Here is a 26503-nt window from a genome sequence, read left to right as displayed (position 1 = left end):
CCTGGCAGGCAAACATAAAGTGGCCAATAGACTCTGTGGGCGAGGCGCAGCCTGGGCAGCCATTTGAGTGTGAGATGGCCTTGCTCCAGCTGATTTGAAAATCATGAAGTGGGAGTGTGCCATATCGCAATTTGAGATAAAGTGATCTGTCTTCCGGCGATTCAATGAGGTCCAAAAAGGACTCCAAACTAGGGGCCGGTTTCGCATCCAAAAAATTCGCAGTGAGCACACCCTCCTGCTTTCTTAGGGTATCGGTCGTGACCCAGTCCCAATAGATTTTTTTTAACAATTGTTTGGGTGGGGGAACCTGGCTCACCCAAGCTTCTTCCAAGCCAATCTTCTGTAGATGTTTTTTTATATTAGATACCCATGGGATCTTATGTTCTGCTACCAGATTTAATATCTCGTCCAGGGCAGAAGCATAGTGACGGAGTTCAGGGGACCTTCTAATCCTTGACCAGTATAATATAGGGCGCAACCTGGCCACATTGCTAATGTTTTGTCTGCCAAGGTCACTACGGAGTGGAACTAGCGGGGTGGACAGGGGAAGAGAAACTAGGTCTCTAAAGAACTTGTTCTCAGATCTAAGTAACTCTGTCAGATTTTCAAAACCCCACAGTTCCGCCCCGTAGAGGGCTGCTGACAATGCCTTCCCCTCGTAGACCTTAACAGCTGCCGCTATTGGCCTGCTATATGAGAGCCTCTGGTGTTTCGATATTGTCCCTGCGGCTCTTTTATGGGCAAGGAGCATTTTTGAAAGATGGGGAGCCCATTTAAGCTTATTGGTGACCCTCACTCCGAGATAATCAAAAGCGTCTACTAGCCCAAGTGTGGTGCCATTAAGCTTGATGTTGTTCCTGAAGTTTTTTGAGGGAGATAACGCCATCAGCTTGGTTTTTGACGTATTTATTTTCAAGCCTCTGTTGTCACAAAACTGGGAAAAACGGGACAACAGTCTTTGTAAGCCCATAGGGCTTTTCGAGATCAGGAGAGTGTCGTCGGCAAAGAGTAGGGTAGATATTTTTTCCCCGCACAGGGTTGGGGCATCGATCCTGTCACCTCTCAAATAGTCTGCCACACCATTTATATAGAGAGAGAACAGGGTCGGGCCATAACACAACCCTGTCGCACTCCATTCTCGACAGAAATCCTCTCTGTGAGCTGGCCTTGTTGTCCCCACCTGACTTTGGCGAAGTTGCCTACGTGGAGTCGTTTGAGGAGGTCCAGGGTTAGGGAAGGGATGCCCAGATCGTACAGTACCTGCCACAGCTGTGTTCGTGGCACCAGGTCAAAGGCTGTTTTTAAATCAATAAATGCCAAATAAAGGCTGCCTTTTTCGATGACCACGGATTTCCAATATAAAATACAGAATCTGAAGAACTGGTCAATAGTACCTACTCCCTCCCTAAAACCAGCTTGTAGATGACTCAGGATACCCTCCTCATCAATCCACGCCTTAATCCTAGTCAGGAGGACTCTGCCAACTACTTTTTGAATTACATCAATTAGACTAATCGGTCTGTAGTTGGCAGGGTCCCCTCTATCCCCTTTCTTGTAAATGGCCACCACCTCCGCCCCCTTCCAGGAATCCGGAATTGGGTAGCCTAGAGTTAGATTTTTTAGAATGCGGAGGATGAATTCTGCCCAAAGATCTCTTTCATGAAGCAATAGGTCTCCAGGGAGACCATCAGGACCAGCTGCCTTTCCTGGTGCAATCATATTGATTGCAGAGAGAACCTCATTTAGACCAAAATCGGCCTCCAGCTCCAGAGATTCCGGGTGCACCGGTTCCGGAATCTGTTCCTCGTGGCCCACTCTTTCCCTAGATGAATAAAGATTTGAAAAGTGTGAGTGCCATTGGAGCCCCGTTATATGGTACGGGATTGGATCAACCCCACCCCTGGTACTGATGTTTATAAGGTTCCAAAAAGAGGATGAGTCTTTTAGTAGGGCTGCGGCCTTAAGGTCCTGCCAGTGGGATTCGTCCCACAGACGCTTTGCCTTCCTTATAGTATTATAGTACATTTTTCGGGCATTGGTAATGGCTAGCTGGTCCTTGGATTTAATAGCTCGAGATAGAGTCTGTCTCATAACCCTACAGTCATGCGAAAACCAAGGGTTTTGTATTTTTGGAGGGTGCCGCCTTTGATCACCCTTTTCCTGTATCAGAAAGAAATTCCCAACCCTACCCACCGTCCGATGGTAGACTTCTAAGAAGTCATTAGGGGGGAGAGTCTTCGAGAGACAGCCCATGGGCGGGTCCAAAGCTGCAATGCCATCTTCAACCAGGCTTCTGATTTTGCACAGGTCCATCTCTCGCTTTACCACCCTTGGCCACTTAAGGCGTCTGTTACAATTGGTGGGGGCAACCTCTCTAGCCCCGGGCCTCTGTTCAGTTGAGGGCACAATAGAAGTAGTAACCAACCCACGCCTAAGTTGCATGAACAGGGGATTATGATCGCTCTCGGGCCTATCAACCACTTCCATATCAATGAGATCCGGCCACAGCTCTATGCCCAACAGGATATAATCAATACGTGAAGGGGCGCCAGTTCTCATGAATGTGGGGGCACCCGAACCATCTGAATGGGTTCGTCCATTCGTGGCCCTCAGGTTGAACTCCAGAGTGAGAGCATTTATTTGTACAGCTCTCCTGGTCCATTTCTTCAGTGGTGGAAGAGTTAGTTGAGGTATACCCTGCTTGGAGTCAGTATCACCAATACCCAGGATGTCATCGCCGCTCAGGGGCTCGAAAGTACAATTTAGGTCCCCAGCAACTATGACATCCACCTTGGAGGAAATTACTGAGAGTTCAGACTCCAGAGCTGAAACGGTCGGGCTTACTTGGCCACCAGGAGTACCCCTAGCATAGATGTTAAATATTTCAAGGGGGAGTTGGTGGGCTGACCCTTTGATCGAAATATGCAGGAGGTCGTAAGATGAAGTTGCATGCTTCTTAACTACCCAGTTCAAGCCAATGTTGACCCATATTAGAAGACCCCCAGAAGGTCGTCCTCGTATGGAACTAGTAGCTGGAGCAAAAAAAGTAGTGAACCCTGATCTGTGCAGGGGGGCCAGACTCCAGGTTTCCTGAAAGAGGATAACATCGAATTTGTCGATAAAATCACTCCAAATAGGGTCTGTAAGGTTCCTCCTTAGCCCTGTGATATTCCATGATAGCAACTTGATAACACCCAAGGGGGTTGGCATTAAGGAGATCCCTATATCAACCGACATACTAGCTTGGTGGCCCTCATCTATTACTAAACTAATAGCTACTTTACCCAAGTCATTTAAATGCGGGATGGGAGCTGAGATGGTATTCGAAGGTAGGCCCACTACAGAGTGAGATGTAGATGGATATACGGGAGATCCTATATATGCATTGGGTAGTCAATCTACTTGTCTTAAGCCAGAATCCTCTCCCTCCCTCTGGTGGTTCCAAACAGGAAACTTACGGATCTGAATTGAAGAGTGGGCAGGTGGTGAAGACCTGTACTCAAGCAAGAGTAGGTTTTCAGCTAAGACAGGATCCTCAAAAACAATCTCTACACAGTCAGTGCCAGCATCCTCCCGTGGGAGCCTCCTTACCCTTATAATGTCCTCTCTAATAATTGCTCTGCATCCTCTTACATGTCTCAGCCAGTGTATAACTTTATTATGTAAGGATTCACTGTTTTCAACAGCGCAGCGTGATGTCAGTTTTGGAGCGTGAGTCATGAAAACAGAAGAACTATTATACACAAGTTGGGGGGTAGCCGAGAAAGCTGGAGTGTAGAATGTAGGGTTGGTATTGCAAGATGAAAGAGGGCTAGGGGTGCATCTAGGGGGAGGAAATACAGTAGGTAAGCTTGATCGTTCAAAAGGTCTCAACATGTCTGGACGTGGCATGGTGTGGGCATTCACTCTTATATTGTTTCCCTTATTATAAGTACCCGCGTTTACATGACCATCATTAGTTTTTGGGAGGGTTGACTTTGGTGGATCATTCTTCTTCGGAGAGGGAACTACCCCAGGAGCAGATGGGAGAGCAGGGGAAGTCAGGGAAGGAACCTTACTCTTAATGAGACTCTCCACTCTCTTGCTAAGAACAGCCACCAACTCCTCTAATCTCTCAATTCTACCATATAGCGCAACCAGGTTATCAACATCAGACCTGGTAGCCATCAAGGGATCCATTATGGGTTCAGCAGCCTGACTAGATGGATGCGACAAGTCAGGATCGAGGGAGGCAAACCTGTTAGTGCCTAATAAGGCTTGAAAGGCAGGGTCTGGGATTACTGGGACTACTTCAGAGGTGTTCGTGGTAGCCATAGACTGTAGGGGAGTGAGTTGTACTTCAGGAAGAATACTAGCTGGAACAGGATCAGACCTTTGTTGTTTTGTCGAGAGCTGAGTATGAAACATAGATGGTATTATGCTATTGGTCTTTGGAACGATTTTAGCTGGCACGCTCCCCACTTGCTCATCAAGCAACGTGTCCTCACAGTCATGCACAATCTCCTCTATTCTAGTCAGAGCACAGTTCATAGCGGCATGGATATTCTTCTTAGGCTTTTTGCCCTTTTTACTAGTACTCATCTGGCCTCCTTCTACAGCTTTCCTTTTGCCCATAATTATAACCCTGCAGCAAGGGACAGCACAAGCTGTAAGACAACAAACAACAGATAGCGGGACGTAGGTTCAAAGTTCCACCGCAAACAACCGGGACCCGCGCACACTACCTGGAAGACAATTTGCCGTAGCACAGTACCTTACGAAAGCGAGGATAGATGGTGACAATACCTCCAAGGAAAGGGGGGTGGCCCGGCCCGGCCTTCTCTGACCTCAGACGGCCCGCCCTCTGCCCGGGCTCAGCCCGGCACCGCCCGCGCGCGTCCCGCGACGCGGAGGGAGCTGCTGCTTTTCAAGCGCCTCCGGGAGCGCTGGCGGCGGAAGTGGTGTGAGAAGCAGGGGCTCACGGGAGTTGTAGTCTCCCCTCGCGGCAGTGTTGTTCCGGCGGCGAGGGAGACACCCAGCAGAGGCACCCCGGTCAGCGGTCCCACTCGGTGAGTCTGTGTTGGTCTTGGTGAATCAACAATGCCCCCCGCTCCACCGAGGGAGCTGCTGCTTTTCAAGCGCCTCCGGGAGCGCTGGCGGCGGAAGTGGCGTGAGGAGCAGGGGCTCACGGGAGTTGTAGTCTCCCCTCGCGGCAGCGTTGGTCCGGCGGCGAGGGAGACACCCAGCAGAGGCACCCCAGTCAGCGGTCCCATTCGGTGAGTCTGTGTTGGTCTTGGTGAATCAACAATGCCCCCCGCTCCACCGAGGGAGCTGCTGCTTTTCAAGCGCCTCCGGGCGCGCTGGCGGCAGAAGTGGCGTGAGGAGCAGGGGCTCATGGGAGTTGTAGTCTCCCCTCGCGGCAGCGTTGGTCCGGCGGCGAGGGAAACACCCAGCAGAGGCACCCCGGTCAGCGGTCCCACTCGGTGAGTCTGTGTTGGTCTTGGTGAATCAACAATGCCCCCCGCTCCACCGAGGGAGCTGCTGCTTTTCAAGCGCCTCCGGCCGCGCTGGCGGCGGAAGTGGCGTGAGGAACAGGGGCTCACGGGAGTTGTAGTCTCCCCTCGTGGCAGCGTTGGTCCGGCGGCGAGGGAGACACCCAGCAGAGGCACCCCGGTCAGCGGTCCCACTCGGTGAGTCTGTGTTGGTCTTGGTGAATCAACAATGCCCCCCGCTCCACCGAGGGAGCTGCTGCTTTTCAAGCGTGTCCGGGTGCGCTGGTGGTGGAAGTGGCGTGAGGAGCAGGGGCTCACGGGAGCTGTAGTCTCCCCTCCCGGCAGTGTTGGTCCGGCGGCGAGGGAGACACCCAGCAGAGGCACCCCGGTCAGCGGTCCCACTCGGTGAGTCTGTGTTGGTCTTGGTGAATCAACAATGCCCCCCGCTCCACCGAGGGAGCTGCTGCTTTTCAAGCGCCTCCGGGCGCGCTGGCGGCGGAAGTGGCGTGAGGAGCAGGGGCTCACGGGAGTTGTAGTCTCCCCTCGCGGCAGCGTTGGTCCGGCGGCGAGGGAGACACCCAGCAGAGGCACCCCGGTCAGCGGTCCCACTCGGTGAGTCTGTGTTGGTCTTGGTGAATCAACAATGATTAATCTATACAATGCTGGCACCAGTCTGGTGGCTAATATCTTTGCCAAATGTTTATTGTCTGTATTTATTGATAGTAGTGGCCTATAGGAGCCACAGTCCTGTGTGGTCTTCCCCGGCTTAAGATGGGTGACAGATACTACTTCCTGTTCTGAGAGCAGGGTATATCACCCGTTTGGAGTGTTTTATTAAACATGTCAAGGTAATAGAGAATAGGGAGCCGATTGTTCTACATTTTCCTTGTAGAAATTCACTGGACAGTCCGTCACGGAGCTTTGCAATTGGTTAGTTCTGTTATAGCACATATTATGTCTTTCATGGTAATTGATAAGTTTAATAATTCACTGTCTATCGGTCCCAACCAGGCCAGGGTTATCAGCTGTTTAACCTTTCCGTCTTCCCCCTGGGATGTGGAGGTGCATAATGTCTAACAGTATTTTGAAAATTCTGCTAAAATATCTATATACCAAGATTTTTCCTTGCCCTCTGCAGTCTCTATTGTAGAAATATGGTCAGAAGCCCATCTGGGTTTAAGCAAGCCACCCAGTCTATGCCTAGGCCTTTCTTCTTCACCATATGTCTAGGTCACTGTATACTTCCCCATCAATTAGTCTTCCTATCTCTTTTATTTGTGGAAGGGTGTCTAACCTGTTATCTCGGATCGGTTGGGATTACATTTGTTCCAAATGACCTTCAATATTTGTAAGATTGCCTCTGATGGATTTTTCAAATGCTATGGCCTCTGGATATACACTCCCCCAGATTATAGACCTAAAAGCTTCCCATGCAACCCGCATCCCTGTATCGGATCATTTTTTAAGGCAAAGTTTAAGATCATTGTCTGTTTAATTTATTCTCTAAAAACCATGTCAAGGAGCATGGTGGGCTGCAAACGCCACAATTGGCACGTAATTTCTGCACTAAGTATCCATAGTGTCAGCATTACTGGAGAATTGCATATAGTTTCCACAGCAGATGTAGCACCTCATCAGTGCTACCAAATACATCTCTAGTCCCGAGCCAGAAATTTAGTCTGGAGGCCGATCCATTGACTGCATAATAGAATGTATGCTATGTTATGACTTAACTCTGCTTTTGGTATTGCAGAAATACCTTACTTTTACACTAAGTTAAGCCAGACTGCTCTGTGCCTTACCTACCAAGGGCATTAGCTCATGTTAATTTAGTGACTTTAAGGGTTCACTCTGACAAGGATTGTGGTTGTTACTCAAGGTGGGTAGTCACCTCCTTGACCAATAACCCAATTACAAAATAGCAGACAAGGAAGAACCTGTGACTAAATGGATGAAGAGAGACGGCAGACAGTTATTTGTTTTGTGGTTTATACGCAAGCTATTTAAACCAACTGTGCCTATATATTTGTACACAAGCACAGTGGCAGGTTGTGTAGCACTATATTGAGCTTCACAATCATTGACCTACAAATAACTGATATAGCCAACTAAATTCTCATCAACATAAGTATATATTTACTATTCTTCAACTATAATTACCACATATTGTTGTGGTGAGCCCTATATAGTGGATGCTAATTTTTTGTTATGAGATATAAATGATTTAGTAGGGTGTTTATTTTTAATCACTAGAGCACATTCAGAAAAAAAGGTCTAATCCTCAAAAGGTTTTTCTGCCGGTAAATGTCAAATTGCAGCTGAAAACACTTGAATTACTCCTAGCAGGTGTTCTCAAAATGATTCCTGGCAGGTGTAAATGGTTTTACTACTTCTGATTCACCTGCCACGAGGGTGGAGACCTCTTCAGAAGAAAGTTGCCACTGAAGCAGTGAAAAGTGGATGTTACAGTGAGTGCTTTGCCCCACACACCCACCAAGCTATATGCTTGTTGGCATTCAGAAACTGAAATACGACTGTTTTCCACTCTACTAATAGCAGGAATGCTACTCCAGGCCACGACTGGAGTTACACATGTTCCAAGATGGGAAGTTGAACAGCTCAACCCCACATTTACTTGGGATGTAGGCTAAGTCCTTGTTCTAGGGAGAAACAATTTTCCCAGAGGAGATAAAAATAATGCACTTTTATATATTCAGCTGCACTTAATAATGTGAGAAAATATATGTTTGATACAATTCTGCACTTGAACATTTTATAAGGCTGATGCTTTGGTATGATTGGAAATCTATGTGGGAGGTGTCTTACTCCACCTTTATGTGTACCATATTAACATAAATTGGGTCGATAATCTTTAAGCACCTCTAACGGATATCCGACTCAAATGCTTACAAAAGTCCATTATATTTTAAAATTATTTCTAACAAATAGAAGCCATAGCATGCCTACTTTATTTTTGTATTTCATGGTAAGTCTCATGTACATTTCATTTTTTCTGGGCGAACTTGAAAATGACAAACAATTATATTTTTCCTTGGGACCCTCAGAATCTGGCGGTCAGGTGGGGGGGTCTAAAAGGAGGCACTAAAAAAGGCGTAGGTTAAGAGAAATAGGAACAAAGCCATAGATGACTAGAAACAAAACATTAGATGACTAGAGAGAAATGGTACAAAGACAGTGTCGCAGTATGGTTCTGGGCTGGCGGGGCAGGGTGGAGGAGGTGGGGGAAAAATAAAGAAAATGTAAAATTAACTTACCTGAGTGGCCATCTCTCCACCGCTTCTCAACCAGGAAGGCCCCAGTCACCCCTAAGTCAATCACAATGCTGCAAGGCATACCGTTGTTTGTGATTAAATTCAAGTTCTTATAAGTGAACTAATAACCAAATTATAATGACCAGAGGAATTTTTGGTTTAGGTTTTGTATTTGGCAGTAGTTAACATTTTAGAAGACAATAATCAAAAACAAATCTACAAAATGTAGATTATTAAAAATGTATTAAATCAAATTAACCGTAATTACATACATTTGAATGGAAGACATTTGGCCTGCTTGTCAGTGACCCAGATTAAGTTTGCCCAGTACAGTTGTTTTCAAAGCGGTCAGTTGAACATCAAGGGCACAGTTTTCCCACACCTAATAATTACAGTGTATCATAAAATCAGCATTCTCAAAGGATTCACCCATTATATTTTGGCACGTCTTGCCTTCCAAAATTTGATGGGGAAAAAGTCCCTGTAAATACCACACTATATGAATTTTGGTGTACAAAGCACTAAAATCAACATAAGAATTCCTATTTAGATGCAGATTTAGGGTCGAATTTAGATCTCAGTGGATGGGTTACTCCGTCACAATGGTGACAGATATCTATTCTACCGAAACATAAATCCCACTATAATCTATCAGATTTATATTTTGGCGAATGGGATATCCATCACCGTTGTGTCGGGGTAGCCCATCTGCCGAGATCTACATCAGGCCCTTTCTTTCTAGTAATATCTAATAATCCTGAAAAGTCTGAACCTCAGAATATGGGATTTTTGCTGGGTGTAATAATTTCCTCACAAGCACTGGGACACAAGAAATGAGTTCCATAGTGTTACAATGAGTGTTGGGAACCAATATATAATACAGAAGCTTTTCAAATATTGTAGAATACTATTGTGCAGAAATATAAAAAAAATCTGTGTAACTTAAATTTAGGAAAAAATGATCACATGAAGACTACTTTAAATTTTCAAACATAATTTAAAAAAAGGTAAGTATGATCCCATGGAAACAACAATGAGGCAAGAATATGGAGATGAGGAAATTCTGACAGCAAAGAAAAGCATACTTCTTGTAGAAAGGATCACATTTTGTGTGGTGAACCACCAGATCTTTGCCATTTCTGTGTTTCAGGGCTGTAGAACGCCATACTCATGACCCCTGCTAACCAGCTGTAAAGTGACTCTGCTCTGCATTATATCATGGTTGAATTATTATACTCTTAAAGGTCATATGTAATTTGTTTTAAGTCAATAGCATATGATACACCATGGACCCAGTTCTGGAAGTGAGATTCCACGAGTTACCCACACCACCTATTGTGCAATCGAGTCCATTGGTAGAGCAAACAGAGACTCAAACCTACCATTGTAACAGTGTAAAAAACCCTATTCAACAAGTCAAAATAAACCCTTTGACAGGTTAAAAGCTTATTTTTAAATAATAATTAAGTCACCTTTATGTCGCCCACAAGATAGGTTGCATAGTATTAAAATTAGGGCCAGTAGAAATGTTATATTAACATGCCTATACTGTGGCTAGTACCCAAAAGCTAATTTCACTGTAGGAAGGCTGGCTGACCCACAGAGAAACAATAGGAAGCACTATTTATTATCACAGCATAGCACAGCAGCAAACAGGAGTTGCAACTAGCAAAATACATGTGGTTCATTTCTCCCTTCTGCAAACACTCCCACTTATAGAAAACACTCCAAATGGATTGCACTAGCTTTACATTATAATGAATTGAACATGGGGAGCATCAAGTGACATTTTTGTCTCATGAATCCATTAACTACAGTAGTAAGAACAATCAAAATGAAATGTGGGAACTTGTTGGCTCTCTTTCACTATTCTCAATGACACAACTTTGAAAAGGAAAGTGATAGGCTACAATAAGAAATGAATGGAGTCTCTCCTTGTTCGTTCGGTGTTAACTGAGGATCTGATGATAACATGGAGTGGATTATTTTGTGCTAGAGTAGAAGCAACAACACACACTGTAAAGATTTTTAGCTGTGGCTTTCAGTCTTCTTTTTTCTGTCACTCAACAGAATGATTGTTTTTATGAACCGTGCATGCTGATTGCAACTCTTGTCTGTGTTCTTTCTGTATGTGTAAAACTATCTGAATTAATTGTAATAACATAAAGGTGTGTTTCCCTTTTATAGTAACAAGATCATTATTCCCAATCTATGACAATTCTCTTTTTCTTGACTTTATTTCTCCAGAACAAACTACTGAACATATTCCAACGGGAGAGGAACAATTTAGTGAGTATTTTGGAACTGAGTAACCTCAATAGATGCCTCCAAAACATAAGCCGACTGGAATGACATCTATTGAGCCATGTGGAAACAGACCGGAAATGTGTTTTTGTTCTTCAATTAAAGCCAATTCAAAATACTTCCTGGGAATAATTAGAAATAGATGATGTGACAGACACGAAGATGAATTAATGCCAAAGAAATGGCCTGACATACGAAATGTTGTTTGAATTAATGGCTAACTTCAATGTTTTAAGTAAAGAGCTTGACACAGAAAGTGAAGATTAGTATTAAATAGAGAAGACTAAATGGAGCACTGGTGCTGCATAGAGAACTGAAATATTTGGAGAATATTGAAAGTGGGACCATATTGGACAGAGAATATAATCAATGATTGATTTGTGCTCTTGCTGTTTATCATACTGCTTCACACTCTTATTAACAGGTAGATAAGGTATACTCACATCTTAAAGCATACTGCTACACCAGCAGCAGCAACAGCAAATGGAACACTCTTAAAAGCAGGCACTGGCATTTTATTTCATTTTGGCTTTCTTATGGCAAAATAGTTTTTGATCCAAACTTTACTAACACACAACACCAGTAAACATACTTACAAAAGAGACGGCAACCGTGCTGGTCCCACTGCAGTGCAGCACAAAGGCTATTATGTGAGCCTTAGAAATGCATAGCCGTGGGACAGCCAATGCACGTTCCTGGATGGTATGGATTATGCAGTCTATGCCATGCAGAAACTGGGGTGCCTTCACACATGGAGGGCACTGCATGCACCCCCATGCACAAGGCATTTGTTTCCTCAGCTCCAGCAATTTCATGGCATGAGAACTGACATGAGCCCTCTGGTGGTGAGACAACATGTAATATGCTTGGCCCAGGTGTCAAGTTTTAAAACATGTACTAGGTGCCAGCTGAGCAAGGGCCAAAAATCCTCAACTAGCAGCATTGCAAAAAAAAGGCTTAGTTTTCAGTTGGAAAATGTAATGCGTCCATGTTGTGTTTATGAGGCCTTTCCTGCTGCTGGCACTATATCTATATACAGGTGGCATCTTTATCGGACACTTCGGGGAATACTGGGTGGTAGGAAATGTGTGTCTTCCCACAGATTCTAGAAGAATTCTTCACAGAAATATGAGGAAAACATGTTTTTTTTATTCAATATTTGAGGATTGCAAAGGTTTCTGAGTATAAAACCTAGTGGGAGCCATACAAGTCACCCCACCTGGATTCCCTTGCGTGTGCAGTTTTCAAAACTGTAGGTAAATATTTTTATTTTTTTATTCAGCTCTGCATGTTCATGACTGTCAGGAAAATGGAAAACAGTGATTTTAACACAAGCAACCTTTCTTTGATTTTTAGAGAAAAAAAGTGAAGTTTTTGTGTTAAGCATTTGTTTACTATTTTTCCCAAAACCCCCAAAATGTTACTATATTTTGGTTATCTTCATAGCCAACTCCATAAGAATCGCCAAATTCTGGCTACCTTTGGGATCCCTAGGATGATGCAAAAATAAGCCACAAATTTGGCGGGGATACATTATGTAGAAAAATGTTATGGAGGCCTAAGCACGAACTACCCCAAATAACCAAAAAAGCGCTCAACATGGGGTGAGGCACTAAAAAGAAAGAGTTAATGAAACAATCAGAGTACATCAGCAGGCTTGAAAAGCATTTCATTTAGGATTTCTATGTGGTTGTCATATCACATACACAGGTAGATAATGGAGTAATGAAAGTTTGATGCAGTAAACATTTACTTTGCACATCTCAGATAAGCAAAATAAATGTTTTTCAGTTTCAATTAAATATTTTATCCAGTCATTTCAGCCAAATCCAGCACGTCAAGGCGCATAAATAAGTTTGGATTAGGTATCACAAGCTTTATCTGATGAAACAAAACATCCAGATTTACCTTACACGCCTCAGGGGAATATAAAATAAGGATTATGCAGCAGGTCATCAACAAATTTTCCTTTAAGGTGTATTTATTTCCCATAATGAGAGAGTATATATTCTCACAAGCTGTCTTTGAAAAACAACTTTGAAATGTGACAAGACATTACACATCTGTGTTAAAAATCCAGAAAATCATAAAAACTGTAAACATAATGAAGCAAAGAATGAGATCATATGCACCATAGGGAGCAGCTAAATTTCATGTGGTTATCTTCAGAAGCAATGCTTGGTTCTACAGTGTGGCAATTTTTATTGTAATAGAAGTTATTATCCCAAAGCTTGTCAAAAGGCTGACATTAGAAGTAGGCACTAAACTCCACTCCACCGGCAGAGTGTGTACAGTTTTGCCCACTCAGTGCCCCACTTGTAGAGCAGAGTTCAGCAGAAACTTTGTCAACCGCGGTGTGGTGGAGTTTAGCAACACCCATTTCCCTCCCTGTAGTGTAGTTCCTATTTCCCTTATAGGCTCTGCGCATTGGAATAATATACACTATAGTTTTTGCATAGGACTAAGGTCAGTATGCTCCTATCGAGTACATTAAACTTAATTACTTTGTGTACCAGCTAACACAGAGGTCACTACAAACTTCTCGAATAAACAAGAATGGATTAGTTTCTGACACCCGCATAAACATGACAACTTTGTTTACCTTAGAATCGGAACGCGTCTCAGAATCGTGGAAACAATAGATAACAGTTTCACTCATTCAATCGTGCATGCTTAGTTTCTCCTGAGTTACACAGAAATAGATAGATGGGCGTTTCAATAAAAGGATTTATTGAACAGTCTTGTTTCTCGTGTAAGAGATATGAGCTGTTACAATCATTAGACAGTAAGCAAGATATAATACGCACAGCGTAAGCAGTAAGAAGAAATAATACTGCAATAGCATTGTCTTTTAGCTATGACATATATTCATATATACATACATAAATAACACAGGATAAAAAGTGAATACTCGTCTGATGCTTCTAAATAGTTCTACCCCAGTGTACCTAACCTAAGTGTAGTGCAAGGTAAAAGTAGGTGCTGTTTTCTATAGTATGGTATATACTAAGTTTGTTTGCCAAGAGTCCCTCTAGGTTCTAGCCAGCTCCATACCTTTAGAATGAGAGAAGTGGGAATCTCTTTCTGGGTCTCAAACTCTAACACTCCACAAAGGGAGTCAGAACACTGGAAGCTGGATTCTCTGCAAGCAGGGAATTTCAGCGTCTGGTCAGTGTGTCAGGCCGGGATATGGTCTCTTACGAACTTGCCATGGCGAACCGTGCAGTCAAGTCGTTCCGATCCGTGCCGTGGTTTGCCAAGGTAAGGGCAGGTATATTTATACCTGGAAGGTGCTTAGGAATGCTAGCATTGACGTAAAGTCAGGCAGAGGAAGACGTCATGGATGAACCCCTAAGGAATAGCAGTTCATGCATAATAGATGAGGATTTGGTTTCTAAGAACTCGTTGTGACGTGGGATGGGCGGATGTAGGTGACCATGCCTGTATTTGGATTGCATGGCTAATGCCTAAATAAGGACTGGGATTCTATGCCTAAATAAGGGCAATGCGAATTGTGCCTCTATAAGGACATGATTCAGGGAAACCTATGTACGGGCATCTAAATCAAAACACAACATCCCCTTTCAAGCTAAATACAGTGTGAAAGGGTGCTTTATTTACAATGCAGCGTTAAGCCACATTAAGTGGCTTAACTCTGCCTTGTAAATAAGACGAGGCCCCTATTGCCATCACAATGTCACTAAAAGTGATGTTGTGATTAATTGATAGGGGCTTGTAAATATGCCCCATGATATGATAGGAAAGTTGAATAAATGTAGTGCCAATAGGGTGCCATTAAAAATAGTCCTTTAACGTATACAAGAAAAGAATGCATGAAGAAGAGAACCAGCAGCACGATGTAGCAATCAGTGTTAGATTGGCCAAATGTGGAGAACTGGATACTAGGTTGGGTAGTAAACTCTGTCCAACCAGAAAGAGTTTGCAAAGTGTTTCCCACTCTGCATGCCGCATAGAGTGCAGAGTTCTCAAAATCTCTGCTTAGGGGTGTGGAGTGGAATTTTTTCTCTCTTGTGGCTTGCCAACTTTAAGTTGGTGAGCACAAGCAAGAAAAATCGAACGCAAGACCACCTCCTGTTGAGATTTCTTAATGTGGACGGTCATGTCAGGTCGCTGCCGATCACGTTGAGAAACCTGCTGCTTGCTTTGAGGAGACTGCCGCTCTAGTTGAACATCTACTTGACCAGCAGAAAGAAGCTGCAGCCTCTTGTGCTGTGAGTGGTACAGTTTGCGCTGATTTTACATTGTGGGACAAACACACGGTGCTAAAAATCAGCATGACTTACCTCACTCAACTGCTTGCGGAACTCAGTGGAGCATGGCAGAGTTTTATTGTCACTTGCGCGGAACTTCGCAAACTCCACCCAAGCCTACCGGATATGGGAAGTGTAGCTACTTGTTAATATTAGAACTCAAATTGGATATTTGGTGTAAAACATATGATCTGATTGATAGTTTTTACATCTTAATGTACAGAGAATTCATTCAGTCTATGAGCAATTATAACATAGTGCTATACTTCTGTCTTTGCAAATACAAGTTTACCAACTGTAGTAACAACAGGAAACACTTCAGCAAGAACTAGAACATGTCCAAGGGCTGGATTATACATACGGCACATTTTCTTTGTTTGCGGCAGGCATGCCTTTTAAAGGGTGCGTCTGGTGCAAAGAAGGAAAATTCACCGAATTTGGATGAGTGCGCTGCCTCAAGGGCAGCCACGAACTGAGAAGCTGCTTTCAAGATGCTTCACAGTGCAGGCATCAACCCGCCTGCATTTTTAAGAGGGATTAGAGATTCCCTTGCAGGTGGATGCAGTGAGTGACTGCACCCGCCTGCAAGTGGATGTCTGGGGGCTCCATGGGACCCCCTTTCCCCCCTCTAGTGGGCTGACATTAGAGGGCACAATGAAAGTGTGCCGCCTTCTAGGTGGCGCAGTGTCATTGCAATTCCTGACAGCTTATTTGTGCCTGCTTCTGTAACACGACACAGGCACCGAGTCAAAGGGATTACCTCATTTGTTTAGGGCCACACCCCCATGCAAATGAGGGAACGTCCTCTAATGATAGCGCTGGTGCTTTATGTGCACCCAAATTATGAGGATAACAGAAGAGGACGCACAAGCGCCTGCAGCCACTTCAGTAATACCAAAGTGCCCCAGGGGCGCACAAAGTGGGTGCAAACTACTGTTTCACCTCTGGGCACTTCCATAATATGTCCCCTGGTGATTAAAGCCTCTCATTGGTTTAATATTTTATGCTACATTTGACAAAACGTGTTTGCCTGTGATTTATTATCGACTCCATCTGGCAAGTATAGCTAATGTGATTTCTTAAAGGTTTTCAACTAGGAGTATGAGTAGCATTGCCATGATATTTTTTAATACAAAATATAATAAAAACAATCAACACATCGTGTCAGCTGAAATCAAGACTTTGAAGGTCACTTAGTGGTCAGCAGTAAAGTAAATATTTGTATATTGATATATCTATCCACCTTCCCCCATGCTCGCATGTTTCATGTGGACCATCATGGCAGTACTGGCCTGAAATATGACTTAGTTTCACCCCTCCTTCAGCAGCCACAACAGCAGCAGTTTCACAGTCAAGGTCAAGCTGAATCTCCTACCCATTTTAAAGTGGAGCATTCCCTGTGAAATCGATTTTTGAGAATTCTGCAATGCAGACACACAGGGCCCCATTCACAAACTTCTTTTTGCAGTATGTAAATTAGTACTACAGTAGTACTACTTACTGCAAAATGCCATTCAGAAACCTCAGAGGAATTCTATACCTCCACTTCACCTCTTTTTTCTATGGGGTGATCTCCACACATTTACCCTTACTATTTAGAAGAACGTTGGGAGTCACTAGGGAAAGTGGTGAAAAAAGGGGGAAGATCCACTGCAAAATGTAGGAGTTAAGGGAAAAGAACGGAGGAATTTGGGGGCATATCAACAAGGGCTTTATCTCTGCTTTTTTGGCTTTAAAAGCCAAAAAAGCAGAGATAAAACTAGCACCCTATCAACAACAGGGTGCTAACATGCAAATTGGCATGTTATCACCCTTTTACTCTACGCTTCCCCTTGCATCACTAATGAGATGCAAAGGAGGCGTTCTGGAGTAAAATAATAGGAGAAATGTCGCTAAGCGACATTTCTCCTATTATCAAGAATATCGCTAACCCTGTTAGAGACAAAAAAAGCAGCGCTAACCTCGGTTAACGCTGCTTTTTTACGTCTGGTATTTTTCTGACTTAGCCATGATATCCTATGGCAGGAGGATATCATGGCTAAGTTTGTCTGTCCCTATCAAGAATCTAACGTGAGATTATCGCTGGGTTTCCAGCGATAATCTCACGTTAGCCACTTAGCGTGAGGATTTCTATCGCTATTGAGATAAGCGTTGCTAATAGCACGCTATCTCAGCGATAAAAATCCACGCTAGCCGGCGATAATTATCCTAGCGCTAAGAGCGCTTAGCGATAATTATCGCCGGTTGTTGTTGATATGCCCCTTGGGGAGGGGCATGCTACTATGAACAGACAACCACAAAAGAGTAAGTACGTTGCTATTAGGTCAGGGTGAAATTTAAATATTACTGGCATGACATATCATTTCATGAATTTTGCAATATGCTCGTTATGCAGAATTCCAGAAATTACACAATGATGCCACTTTTTGTAATTACGTGTTATCTGCGGCAATAATTTACTGCAATACGTATCAGTCGCCACAAATGCACACAAAAGCAAAACGCAAGCAGTTTTTGTTTGCAGTTCTTTTTTTAATTGGCTAAAATATAGCACGAAATGAAAGATTCGTACTTCTTGTAATAATGGGTAATTTTTACAGAAGCTTTGCATATTTGCATCAAAGCAAATTATGAGAATTTTGCACACCCTTAATTGTTATTCACAAACTATGGGGCATATTATCAAGGACGGCAGAACATGGGCTTCTATTGAAATTCTCCAGGGCATATTATCAAGCCCATTATCGCCGCTTTAGCGGCAGTTTTCTGCCGCTAAACCCGCGATAATTTTTAACGCCGTCCTTGATAATATGCCCCTACATTTTTAAAGCCGTTAAGGTGGCTAAACAGCTTTCTAGTAATTCAAACACCACCCATGACCACTCCCATTGAAAATAATGAACTGAACTTAAAATAAAACTCTGTAGGAAAAAAATTATATCATAGTGTGAGTGCAATTTCTTTTTTTTGATGATTTTTTATGAATTATTTTTTAAAACTTTAAAAGTATATTTAAATTAAAGAATTATTTGATACACATTTAATTTCATTAGATAATGTGATCAACCAAAGCTTTTAACTTTATTTGTTCTATTTTAATGATAAACTTCTTAAATTATTTTACATTTATATTTTTTTTTTTTTAAATAGCAAACCTAAATATTCACCCCATACTTTTCCGTAGAGAGATCGCCAGCACAGTAGAACAGAACGCTATCACCTTTGGAAAGTTACTAGTAGTAACTTTACACTTGCAAATGTATTCTTAGAATATCTTCACCCCGTGATCCCCTGTTTTGAGTGTGGAGCTATGTAAGTTTACACATAAATACAATACAAATACCATTATAAAAGGTAAAAGAACACTTAACAGAAACATCTCTGCAAGTAATGAAACCAAAACATGGCTATGTATGTTACATAAACATAGAACATGCATCGTCAATGGTTTTTGTTATAAAATATATTATATAAGTGTATAAAATATTTATAAAAGCTACAAAATGCACTTCCAAAGACAATCTTGAAACATTTATTTTTTAAATAATTTATGGAGCTGTGAGAATAATGCTGAGGCACCAAAAATAATTAGCCAAAGTTTCTAAAAATTGGAAGATAAAGGCAAACAAACTCTATCTCAAGTGTACCATCACAAGGGCATTTACTATAAGACACACAGGTATTGATTCCCAAAGTTAAACTTACGCATATGTGTAACTTTACAATTGTTTGCCCTTCACACATGTATTTTATGAGTAGTATTTTTATGAGTCCGGAGTCTTCTCACATACATTGAAAGGACTGTCCTATTGATTTATGTGCGTAGGCTTCGCAGTAATAATGATTCTACTAGTAAACTACCTTTGTGAATAGCAAACAATAGTAAACTTGCACACAAGTGTAAGTTTACCTTTATGGATCAGACCCTAAGAAACCGACAGAGGTAATACATCAACTTGGTGAGCATGCATAATTCAATACTCATTTTACTGAACTCAATTCGATTTTAAAATTCAGTGTTACTGTGCATATGGCCACCATGTACAAATCCCTAATGGTGCAGTGCTACGCACCAGGATTTTCGGTGATGCGCTCTGTCAGTTACATTCCTAAAAAGATTCATTTGTACAAAAATAACTAAAACACATGAAAAAATGATTAATAAAAATAAATCCCCGGACATGAGAATTGCCCACCTTGCATCAGATGTCAGCTGCAAACCTAACAACAACCAGCACTGAGTATCATCTACATGGGGGGTGTGGCATTTGGGTGTCATTCGTCTTAGGGCCTGTCTATTCTATTCTGGCGGGACTTGCAGAGCGCATGCCTACCTACCCAGGGTGTCCCAGCACTAAAGATAAGGTCAGAACCAAGTATGGCAGAGAGAACTGCCAACAGATTAAACCAAAAAGCCCTTTCCTGAGAGATAGTTCATAAGCAACCACCCTCAGAGTGAGAGGCAACCCATTCCAAAGTTTGGACGCCATAAAAGAAAAGGAGTGGTTGCCACGCTGGGTTTACGAACTCTGGGGACCACAGGTTGATGAGATGAGGCCGATCTCAAGGATCTACCTGGTCTTAAAGGTTGTAGTATTTAGTGCAACAATCTTGGGCCCTTGTTAATAAATACTGTATGTGCTATACAAAAGGTTTTAAAGTGAATATGTAAGGGGCAGATTGCACGTAAGTGAATTGTGAATGGGGCGATGTCTAATGAGGCCGGGTAGTGCTAATTACATGGCTGTAATCAACAGCTCAAATTAGGAGAAATCCCGGATGGTGCTGTGGTATATTGAGAGTAGTGTAACTGAGGCAGTAGAGATGGGAAGGAGAAGAACATTAGGTATGGGTATGCCCTGGAGTCCCGATGACATCAGCAGAATCGGACACTCCCAATAAATGGCAGACAGGGCTTCGCCAGCAGCAATGAGGCCAAAGGCAAGGAGTAGAAGCAGTGATACCAGGCTGTGACCTTACTGGTGGGTTCCATCAAGTGGATATCGGGTCACTGCCTTGGGTGGCTTGCCATGGATGGTGATTGAACCCGCAGGCAGCATCACCACCCACCTGGGCCTGTTCACTCCCTCCTCTGCTGGTGAGTGATGGCACTATGCCCAGCCTCAGAGAGCCCCTGAGCTTGCCCTCATTCAGGAGCCAGTGCTAGTGAGGATCCCCATCCTGCTCACTTTGACAGTGCACAGGTGAGCACAGCAGCAGGTGGTAGGAGAACTGAAGGAGAGTAGTATCTGTTAGGTAGAATCAATTCAATTGGCTGGGTTCAGCGGAGCGCAATTACCAAGCCATCATTCTGCTCAGCAAGCGTTAACTAATCTGGTATACCAGCTTCAGTATGCATCTTGTGTGATCCTAGACATACTGCTTGACTGCCCCATTCCTTATTTTTCATATATGCTTAAAATGGTGAGGGCCTAAAATGAGGTGAAGGCTGATATTTTACGATCCATTAATAGCCGGACTTTTGCATTTAGAGTGATGAGGAGAATAAACACTGTGTGCACTAGCCCATGTGTTGAGTAGGTAGAGCGCCATTCCACAAACCAGCAGTCTTAATTATTCATCATCATGTGTATTGTGCGTGGCCCCCACAGGGCGATCACCATTGGATACTGCTCGTCTCACTCGTCTGATGAACTTTAGCCCGGACTTCCTTGCCGGTGGGTTATGCCATTCTCTTTTTGATGACGATGTGCTTTTTTTTGTGGAGTCTCGGGCTAATTGTATTTGTTAATTAGTTGCTAACAGAGCCGAAACGTGCTCTTGATGGCTAGCCAGGCTATTAGCATTCACTGCTGCAGTTCACATCTCCAGCGAGGCAGAGGCCTGGTGCGAGGAACGTGAGCTGTACATTTAGAGATTGGTAACTACTGGTGGGCGGAACACTGTGGAATCTCGCTGACTTTTTTTGTAACTCCACGGTATTCCCCTATTTGTCATCTCCAATATGGGTTTGAAGCTGAACCAGCCTAGCACAGTATTCCATTGAGATGCAGTGCTTGGTTAATCCTCTTGATTACTCGCTGCTAATTGCCATACTTTCAGCTTCCATCCATCCAGCTAGCATGCAGAGCCAGGATGGATCCAGAGAGGGTAATTGTGTGTGCCTCTGTAATGTGAGTGTCCTCTTGGACAGCAGTAGAGCAAGATTCTCACAGCGGGCTGTCACTCTAGTTCAGTTGGAAAGCATGTACATGCCAAGAGCTACAGCCTGCCATGATAGTCGGTGATATATTTATTGTTGTTAGGACCGTTCACCAGGAGCAATTCAGTAAGAGACATTCCCATAGGATGTGATGCAGGTCCACCACTTTCCAGTGACAGCAAGGGCAGGAAAGATGAGCTGTCGGGGAAATTCTGTTCAGTCTAACTCGGGTAAGGTAAGCCCCATAAAGGATAGAGAACTGGACATTTTGTTAAACAAGCTTTTCTGGACAATAAATGAGGATATTATGGGGCCAAAGACCCATCTGACTCAAATATACCCTTCCCAATGTCATCCTCCCAGACTTTTCATAATTTTGTGAGGTAAGTGGGGGTGTGCTTCTCAGGAATTTGTATAGCCAGGTAACTAGGTAGCATCTTGTACCCAGCACATGTACTTTCTGTATCACCGTTTGAATCAGTGGTTCATTTCAGGTGATAACCTCTATGGTGTTGCATGTCTGCTGGAAATGCGTGCAGAATAAAAATTGCCCAGGTGGAATACAATGTTCTGCATTGTGTTGGTAAAAGGTAAAAAAGTGGCTGTACATGAAGAGGTGTCTAAGGGTAGACATGTTGCGGTCATGCCAGTGCCTTAGTTCAGTGGGGTATAATGAACTGTTACCACAGGGCAGACCCCAGAGAGGTATCTCTGGGACATAAGGGCATGTGGCATACATAAGTTGGAATATTCAGCTAATGCAGTGTTTGCTCAGTGTAACTGATCTGTGGGTTGCAGGCTGAGTTTTGTGACAGGCAGGAAAAGCTGTAGAATTTCTCCAGGGTTCAGCATTCCATGATTCGATCCTGTGTCCTCTATGGAGTAGCCAGCAAGCCAATGAGCAAGCCAGTTGCGTTTAGGAGCTTGTTCACAGGAGAGAAGCACCAAAGGGCAGCAGCCAGTACCCCAGATCTGGTCTCCAAGCACACTGTCAACTGGATGATATTATGCATTCACGTACACACACTCAAAGTTTGCTTGACCCAATCCCCAGACCCCAGTTCATTTCTTCCTTAACTTTTCGATCTTGCTCTGGTGCCCTCTCTTCCACCCTCACCCTACTCTCAAGTTTTGTATTTTTTTTAATTATTCTAATGAGTGCCTGCCAGCTGCAATGAACTGCTTTGCCTATTCCATCCCCAGGGCACTTTAATTTTTATTTTTAGTTTTTAGTGGAAGCAGTCTTGTGGCTATACCATCACAGCCCCTGAGACTATGGCAGTAACAAGGAGTCTGGTGGTTAATTAAAAGAAGAACCAAATGTAATAATTGGTTTAGATAAAAATAGGCATCCATGATACTTTAATAAAAATGGCACATAGTTTTTAAAATTGACTAAAATGTTAAACATCTTACTAATCAATCACCTAAAAAGGGGACAAAGTTGAAACTGAGGTTGTTGCATTGGTAAAAAAAAACTGACTGCAATATAAATGCAATGAGCCTGATCTACCAAGGTATCTTACACTTTTGAGTAATTTTCTATTTCTTGTAACTTTACTGTTTTTCGGCTATTCTCAAACTCAAAGTGTAAATTTAATCCTAAAGTATAACTTACACAAAAACTAGTACACTTATTTAAACATGTAAATTTCTCACAAGTGTGTAGTCTCCAAGTCCTTTAATTTGGCTGAGACATGCAAATTACATTACATTCGGATTTTGTGAATACCCATACATAAAAGTGTAGATTACTAGAAAGTGTAAATTACCTTTGTGAAACATACTCTGGATATAAAAAATAATTGTGTTTGAGAAGCACGATAACACCCTCTTAGGTATGGGCTAATTCTTCAGATACTTACAGCCTAAAGTGTCATGCATGCCCATCGTGTCCTTTGTCTATGCCCATGGGTCTTACATTAGTTCCTTTCCAGAGACAGTAACTGCATGAGTACCTGTGGAAGTAAATAATGTTGGTGGCTACAATTCATAGTAGTCCTCTGCATCCCTTGTCAGAGACAATTTGTTTAGCTATATCTGGACTGGGGAGTCTCCAGGCTGCCAGTAGTCCTCAATATTGTGAGAGTCAGAGGATGGAGGATATATAAAAAGAGTCATACTGTTGTTGCACAGGGGCATATTATTGTGCTGCTTTATCAAAGTAGACTAGAGTGGAACTTACAAAAAGTAGTACTTGAACACAAAATGTCTGACTACCCTCCCTGCTGCACCTCTCTCATCCGGTGTTTCTCAATCAATCCATGTCTCACATTTCTTTTTTACATTTTCTGCTGCTGGACTGCTTGCTTCTCATTAACAAGTCTCTATGCTCTTATTTTAATTTTACAGTTTTCAAATGGCCGTCTGCCTTGTTAGAACAGTATCATCATGCATGCATCGTGGCATATCAGCACATATGTGTTCCATTTCATGAGCACATCCATCATGACATGGAGCAAACATTGGCAAAACCAATAGGTCTGCATTTTTCTTGTAAAGGCGAGACCTATTGTTTTTGCTGTTGCTAGTTTAAAGATCACATAGAAATATACATTTTAAAAAAGCACACTTTTAAGGAGCTTTCATACAGAAGGGAAATGATGTAATTGTTTTAAGGTGATAAGAACAATGTACACAAGCTTTGTGCAGTCACTCAAAGTGAAGGGAACCAATGAGTAAAGTGTGTTGATCCATTGCTCCGTGCTGTATGCTAGGGTGGGCTGAAACAAAAAGAGCATGACAACTCAACAGAAAAATGGATGAAGTTTACTGACTAAAATCTCTTTCATGCATGAATGTCGTGGATCAATTTGAGACCAGGGAACTTTTCCTGCTGCTGTCCATTGCATTACTTTGTAAATTCACTGCTTTCTGATTGGCTGACCATGAAAGAAATATTTCTGTTGTGGCCGCCATACCCAACACGGTGCACTGAGCACCATGCTGGGAGAAACAGAAAAAATAACATAAAGGGGCAATTTGTGCCTACGTTGACCAAAGGGAATAGCAATTCATATTTGCAAATGATTTTATTGTGGTAGAAAGTGCAAGATGTTGCATATGATGCAAAGAAAATTATTGAACTCTTCAAAAGGTTAAAGTCAAGCTATGGACAGCTATGGACAGCTTGGTCATTACACTTGAAAGTATTTTTTAAAAACCCTTACAAGGGGGCGTGGCTTGGCGCCGGCGATGATGGCCACCTAAACGACAGCTCTGCCGTAACGGAGCCCTAATTCCCCTGAATTCCCCTGAAATCCTTCTGAAATCCTGGCAGACGGCACACCGGACGGGGAGTGTGAGGCCCTGAGGAGCCCGGGACTGCCCCCCCTCCTCCCCCTCCTCTTCTCTCGATCTGCCTCCCCCCCGCCGGCTTCCGCTGTTGTGCCGCTGGCTGCGGCGAAGGACTGGAGATCGCACTGCACGTGAGTGCGGCCGCGCCTCACGACCGGAGAGCATTGGACTGTTGTTAGACACCCCAGGGGCCATATTCCTGGGACGGCAGAGTGGGGGCCCGGGTGGGGGTGCCTGCCCTCGCGGGGGGGCTTGGATGTGGCACCCCACCTTCCCTCCCCACTCTCCCCCCCTTCTTCTAGCCCACCGCGGCCACGGATGGCGGGGGCAACAGGTGGCGCTGTGTCGTGCAATCCGGCTCCTGCAAGGGGTACAGCCGGCAGTGAAGCCTCAGGCGCAGTTGGTTCTGGCTGCAGGAATTGCGGAGTGGGCCTGCTGACCTCCAGTACTTGTCTTGGGGGACGGGGGCCCCTGGGAATCTGAATCTTCGCTGCGACACAGCCTGAGAGGGATCCGATTGTTCCCGGTGGTGCTGGGCTCAGGGGCGGCAGTGAGACACAGCTTGTGACTTTTGGAGGTGCCGGGGGGCCCTGGTGAACCTGTGGGGGTCATCGCTGGTGGAGCGGTTCCCTGTGCGGAGAGATCAGGCCCTGAATTGGGTGCATTAGCCATCCCCGGTGGCTGGTCGCATAGCGGTCCAGCGGGTGGCGTGGTGCTACCGTTCAAGTTGGCTGGAGACGACCATTCTTAACTAAGGGTGTAGACCTTGCGGTTGGAGCACGCGGCGGCCTTGCTGCTTGGTGGCCGACAACGTGGGGGAGATTGCGGTGGTCCCATCGTGGGCCAGCGGAGCGGCAGCGGCTCTAAACCGGCACCTGCGCTGAGACGTGTTGGGAAGCCCTGCGGATGGCGCACTACCCTGCTGTGACGGCAAGATGAGGCCGAAGGGTGCGGCAGCTGCCCAGACGAACAAACTTGATAAATATGCGGTTCTGAGGTCGGCCCAGCAGGGCGAAGGGGAAGCTGGGGGGCACGCAGGCACCGGCGGAGCCCTCCTTGGCCTCTATCATGGTGGCCATACAAACGCTAGGAACCACCCTTGAGTCCAAGATCGACAAGATGTCCATTGAAATGACTCTCATATGTGCGGATCTCAACAACACGTCAGAGAAGGTCAAGAGCCATGACACAGATATCAAAGCGCTCCAGGCCTCCTCTAAGCAGCTTGAACAGAGAGTGAATGACTTGGTGTACCAGCACCGTCAAGTGGCCCTGAAGCTCGAGGATCAGGAAGGGCGGGCCCGACGGAACAACATTCGCTTGGTCGGGGTCCCGGAGGGCGTGGAGGGGCCTAGTATGGACCTATTCGTGGAGGAATTGATCCTCACCCGCCTCAAGCCGAGGCGCCTCTCCAAACTCTTTACGGTGGAGAGGGTGCATCGGGCGCCGGTCCCTCGGCCCAAACGTGGAGCCCCCCCGAGGACCATCATCGCCAGAATCCTCAACTATAGGGATCGGGGCGCAATCCTACAGGCCGCCAGACAGCAGGGAGACCTACAGTACGAAAACGCAACGGTCAGGTTTTTCCCTGACTTTACACTCAAGGTGCAGCGGGAGCAGAGATCCTTCGATGGGGTAAAAGCAGTACTCCGTAAAAAAGGCATACAATACATGATGTTCTTCCCTGCAAAGCTTAAAATAATTGCTGGGGGTAAGTCCCTCTTC

At 44.2% G+C, this 26503-nt stretch overlaps 1 protein-coding gene across 1 annotated transcript in view; it reads left to right on the top strand.

Annotated features, from left to right (window-relative positions):
• The window catches only part of LOC146866841 (scavenger receptor cysteine-rich domain-containing protein DMBT1-like), a 279548-nt gene that overhangs the window by 94822 nt on the left and 158223 nt on the right, over window positions 1-26503 (top strand). The window contains exon 7 of the mRNA XM_085602366.1: window positions 10991-11032. The gene's annotated coding sequence lies outside the window, so the exon portion shown is untranslated. The remainder of the gene's footprint in view (window positions 1-10990; window positions 11033-26503) is intronic.

The sequence above is a fragment of the Triturus cristatus genome, chromosome 1_2, assembly GCF_964204655.1.
Source record: "Triturus cristatus chromosome 1_2, aTriCri1.1, whole genome shotgun sequence".
Classification (NCBI taxonomy): Eukaryota; Metazoa; Chordata; class Amphibia; order Caudata; family Salamandridae; genus Triturus; species Triturus cristatus.
Note: the sequence above shows the minus strand (reverse complement) of the source record. Positions and strands in the feature narration are given on the sequence as shown.